Raw genomic sequence first — 6000 nt, 5'->3', positions numbered from 1 at the left:
GTATTTTTGAGTGCACTACTTAAAAATTTGAAAAAAGTAATCTCCTCCCCACAATGAAGGGTATGTGATTTAGCTAGTTCTTATTGGTGGTTTTTCCAATGTTAGTAACTTTGTCATGTAGAGTAATTACAGAGTATAACCAAGTGGGTGACTATTGTATTAACTGTGATTTCTCAATTGAGTCTGTTAATTTAACAAGGAGTAAATGTCTAGTTCTTAACAATAACAATGGAGTTCTTCGTGGTACTTCACAAATACCCAGCCAACCCTTGTCAATTAATTTAATTTGCTTAGTGGAATTTAGATGACCTTCATAAAATATTCTCTTGATTTATCTAGTCTCATTGTAAATAAAAAGATTAATCAAGATGTAATACAAGGGAAAATAAGTTTCCTTTTATAGAATTTCACCTGATTAGAAAAGGAAATAATCTATAAAATGTGGTAGAGAAGTATTAAAGATCCTATTCCTACAGGGCATATATTCTGCTGCTTTGATTCATTTTTCAGATGAAGTCTATAAATAAATGTATACATAAGAAAACCACAGTATTTTCTCTTTAGATGATTCTAAAGTTTTCTAGTTACCTAGCAAAATTGGCTTGCATGTATATATGCATATATGTGTATATACATAATATATATGTCATATTTCTGTATACATATATGCATACTGTACATAAATATCAGTCTTCAAAATTTAAATAAATTTACCAGTTGTTGATATACAACTTTTCATGAAAGAATTTTGTAAGACAGATTAAAAACAGGAAGAAAAGAAACTGCGAAACAATGCCTCTCTAACATCTTTCATCTCTAAAACATAAACTACATTCAATCATCAAGGACAGAGACCTTTATCAAGGATAGAGAAGTGTAGTGAAATTGAATTTTTAGGTATTTTAGAATTAACAATGTGATGAGAATGACTTAGTGTGATGCTCACACATGACAGATGAAAAATATCTGGTTGAGTTATTACAATTACAGCAATGATTTTGTCATTTTATCACAAAAAAATAACCCAACATGTTCCACCTGAATAAGATTACTTAAGAATGTGTGCAAAGAACATAAAATTGGCTAAGGGTCTGCATTAGCTCATGGAGTATTAGGTGGCTCAGTTCAACGTTTTCATGAGAATAACTAAAAGGTTTGACAAAATAATCAAGGCAACTTATTGATGGTGTGAGATATAGCACAAATACTGGGAAAAATTCAAGTACTGAAAGCTGATTCTGCTAAGAGGGCAGGTGTATTCTGATAAAAAAGAAAAAAATAAAGAAAGCGAGAGAGAGAGAGAGAGAGAGAGAGAGAGAGAGAGAGAGAGAGAGAGAGAGAGAGAGAGAGAGAGAAAGAGAGAGAGAGAAAGAAAGAAAGAAAGAAAGAAAGGAAGGAAGGAAGGAAGGAAGGAAGGAAAGAAAGAAAAAGGAAGGAAGAAAGAAAGGAAGGAAGAAAGAAAGAAAAAAAGAGCCTCAAAAATTGGCTGTCTTTTTGATGTCCTCCTTAGTCTATGGAGACTCAAGTTCAAGATGAGGGCATGGCAAAGGAAGAAATTATGACAAACCTTCACTAACTTAAGCTTTTTTTTTTCCTTTTGAGGTTTAAATAAGGAACCAGCTAAAGGATCCATTCTAATTCACTATTTTTTTTTAACTCTCCCTCTATCCATCTCCCTCTCCTCCCTGGCAACCACTAACTTAAGCTTGTATCCCCAAAAACTATGTACTAGGATAAAGATGAACCATAAGTTAAATAGCTCTAAAATGCACACTTATGGCCCTGTGTTGGATCACCCAAGTGATTTGGAAATCTTCAAATATTAAAATTGGGATAATGTAGTTCTAGACTAATAGAAACCCCAGGAGACCTCAGGACAAAGAAACTCTTTCCTCCTCTACAGAGGAACAATATTCTAACTTCAAGTAAAGAAAGGTGATTGGAAATTCCAATAATTTTTTTTTTCTAACATTATTCCCAATGTCTGGATGCTTGAAGGGAATAAGTTGATGAAGTCATGTAGAGACATGTGACCTTGATTTATATTTTGGGTATCTATGAGTCAAGGTATTCCTTAGATAAGGAATGCTGTTACTGCGATTGGCTGTATCAGGCAGACAATTGTTAATGGCTCAAGATTCTATAAAAATATTGATGAACTAGTTGTTGGCCAGGGCATCCAGTGCTAATATGACTACCAGAAGTATCTCCAACTATGTTGATCCTTGGGTCCTGGACCCTTATCATGGGTGTTTTTGTTAAGGGATGTAAAACAGCAACTCTGCAGTGGGTTTATCATGCATGATGGTAGTTGACACCATGTGTACAGTGTATGAATAAATATTTTACCTCCTTATTTACATTTACTCCTAGGTATTTTATCTTTTTGATGCAATTGTAAATGGGATTGTCTTTTAAATTTCTCTTTCTGATAGTTCATTCCTTTTGATCATGATGTATAATCCTTTTAATATACTGTTGAATTCAGTTTCCTAACATTTTGTTGAGATTTTTTGCATCTATGTTCACCAGAGATATTGGTCCATAATTTTATTTTTTGTATGTGATCTTTGTCTGATTTTGGTATCAGGATGATTCTGGTCTTGTAGAATGATTTCAAAAACAGTACTTAATTTGCAATTTTTGGGGAATAGTTTGAGAAATATAGGTGTTAATACTTCCCTAAATGTTTGGTAGAATATACCTGTATGTAAAGCCATCTGATCTTGGACTTTTGTTTGCTGGGACTTTTAAAAATTATTTATTCAACTTCATTACTGGTAATTAGTCTGTTCATATTTTCTATTTCTCCTTTTCCTTCCTTCCTTTTTTCTTTCCTTCCTTCCTTCCTTCCTTCCTTCCTTCCTTCTTTCCTCCCTCTACCATTTCTCCTCCTCATTCTGTTGATATACTTTTGTGTATGGGGTTCTCTATCCCACTTATATTTCTACGGTTCTTCCTCCAGAGAACATCAAATCAGTATGGTTACATTTAGTGGCCTCACTGTTTGCTTTATTGGGTTCAAAGATCCATCTGATCTTTAGTGGCTGTGCTACAGGGGTGCCATGGGTGTGTTTTTCTACAATCCTGAAGATCATGATATTTGTTTTGACACAGGCTTAAGCAGAAAAATATTTTTGTAAGGTTCTAGTGAGTCATCTGTCTTTAGGAGTATGGATCTCAGTAATTCAAATTTTTTAATGAAAATTTAAATTATTTTATTATAAAAATTTATACAAAATAAAACATAAACACAACAGTTAAAAGTAAAATTTAAACAGAATTAAGCCAGTCCATAAAACATTTCAAATGAAAAAATAATAACAGAAACCTTATCAGCTTGTTTGAAATTATTCATCTTTAGATATATGATGCTTTATTTCCTAGACTTAAAATAGTGATCTCCATTACAATTAGTTAGGCTGTGAAATATTGAATATTATTTTTAAAAGACAAACAGATTCTTAAACTCAAGGATTAACAAATACTTGGAAAGTGATCACCAAAATCTTTGGGTATTTGTTAACAAAATCATAAAACCACAATACAAAATCTACCTGAAATAATCTAAACAAACACCAAATTACTTAAATAAAGCTCAGTTTCTGAGATGGCATCAAGAGAAAATTAAAATCTTATTTATATGCAAGGTTCTATACACAAATAGATTTTTGTCAATATACTTTTTTCTTTTATTTTTTGCTGTACGCGGGCCTCTCACTGTTGTGGCCTCTTCCGTTGTGGATCACAGGCTCCGGACGCGCAGGCTCAGCGGCCATGGCTCACGGGCCTAGCCGCTCTGCGGCCTGTGGGATCTTCCCGGACCGGGGCACGAACCCGTGTACCCTGCCTCGGCAGGCGGACTCCCAACCACTGCGCCACCAGGGAAGCCCCCCCTGTCAGTATACTTTTAAAAAACAAATCAAACCAGCCCCCATTCCTGAAAATCCTTTCTACACTATGCTGGAATTTAAAAGGACTTTTAATAACTTCAAGGTTACATAGAAAAATAAGTTTTTTATTGTTGAAATTACAAATAATTTTTCTTTTGAACTTATTGAAGTTTGCAGTATTAAGTCCAAAGCTTCTAGAGAATAGTTCTTCAGTATTAATGCTTTTCCCCTCCTCATTAAAAAAGGGATGAATTCTATGAGGGGGCAACACTTAAATGTAAAGAAACCATTCTCCCCAAGAAGTTCCCCCTCAGAACCCAGACATTGGCTTTAACAAATAAGCTCTTCACACAACTGTTTCTAAAGAAAAAGTTGCTACCAGCCTACTGCACTCACTCTCCTTATTCATTTAAAATCAGATTTTAGAGATATTCAGTGACAAACTTATCTGGATGACTCTGTCTAAACATGTACTGATGTCAGACAAAAGAATAAATATCTGCTGATATCTAGAGCTAAATCTCAATCTAGAAAATAAGGATTTTATTTACTTGATTATTGTCAAAGTTGTGTTGATTCAAGTAAAATGTTCTATCTCAATTAATGCCATCACTCCATAAATAGTCACTTTTTCCAAAACTGCATTCAAATTTCATGTTGTACATTTCATAGTAAGAACCTAGATGGGTAGATTCTGACACCTATAATCAGCACAGACTGTCTTTGACAAACGATCATCTAGTCACAGTTTGTGCTTTCTTCACCCATTTCTGGACAAAAAAAACAGTCAGAAAAGATTTTAGGGTATGTTGCATAGAATGACTCCCTCCAATGAATTAGCTCCCCAGAAACGCAGGATGAGGATGGTGTTTTACAATATTTCCTGTAAGAAAGTTCATTACAAATTATCTTACACATATCTCTTTTTTCCAGAGCCTTCCTAACAAAGGTTCTGCCATATAATTTCTATTAATAGCTCTAAGTGATGGAGAAACAATTTTTACTATCATGTAGACATTTTTAGTTTCTTTTTCTTGGCTTTCAGTACTGGAGGCAGAGAAATCTTAAAGGCTGTCTTGCATGTAGTGCAGATAGGGCTGAAATTGCAGAATACTGACAAGCACACAGAACAGATGTAGCCTATTTCAATGAGATTTCGATGACAGAAGCAAGCAGCCCGGTAGTCAACAAGAATTGGGGGTGGGAGGATTAACTGAGATCTCTGATCTTGATCAGGAAGAAAAATCCACAGTAAATATTGCAGAAGGGAAGTTCATATATTACAACACACTGTCTTCTGCAGCCTGAATCACCCAATATCCGATTTCATTTCCTGATTATCTTTAACCTCCTTGTTCATTCTATGAATGTAGCAAAGAACTTTGGCGAGGGATCCTGCCAGCAGAATTTCTGTATGTTGACCATCTATGTCACTCTTGGTCATTAGATCTTTGATCTCTTCAACAATAATTTCATTTGCTGTGGTTAACAACTCGTATTTTCCATCTTCACTTACTGAGGGATTAAATTCAGAAGAAGGATTGCCAGAGTCTCCAATGAAGTCTCCAAGTCTGCCATTCTTTCTGGGATATAAGAATTGAGTTTCTTGAATGTGACTTGCTATCACAGCACATTTGTTGGAACGATTCATGAATAAATGAGAATTTCCTAGCACCATCACTTTGTTTATGCATTTTGATAAAGTAAACTGAGATTACTTTAATGCTTGCTTTCCCCACCAAATTAGGCTGGTATCAACTACGATAACTAGAAGATTCAATTCATCTTCGTCTGAGACCATGGCAGCCCAGGTCCCTCAGCGCACAGCCATTTGCTGTCTCAAACGCTTAAATAATTATATCTCTTCAAATATTGACTGTTCTCCCTCCATATTTGTGACCATACAGTGAGCCCATATATCACATAGGGCATACTTATTTTCCTTGCGTTTATCATCCTTCATGGATTACGTTGGAATTGAGACATGATTCATTCTAAGATATACAGATAAGTGTAGGCTGAGACAGAAGACCCAGGGCCACTTTGAGGAGCCTCTAGTCCTATACTCCTGTCTCTAAATGTCATTTATCAAAACTTCTGATTTAGG

At 34.9% G+C, this 6000-nt stretch overlaps 1 pseudogene; it reads right to left on the bottom strand.

Annotated features, from left to right (window-relative positions):
* Positions 1–4899: 4899 nt before the first annotated feature.
* Positions 4900–5694, bottom strand: LOC131757113 (general transcription factor IIH subunit 3 pseudogene; annotated as a pseudogene).
* Between the last annotated feature and the right edge of the window lie 306 nt (positions 5695–6000).

The sequence above is a fragment of the Kogia breviceps genome, chromosome 5 (genome assembly GCF_026419965.1).
Source record: "Kogia breviceps isolate mKogBre1 chromosome 5, mKogBre1 haplotype 1, whole genome shotgun sequence".
Classification (NCBI taxonomy): Eukaryota; Metazoa; Chordata; class Mammalia; order Artiodactyla; family Physeteridae; genus Kogia; species Kogia breviceps.
The sequence above is the reverse complement of the archived record's forward strand: the minus strand, read 5'-3'. Positions and strand labels throughout refer to the sequence as shown.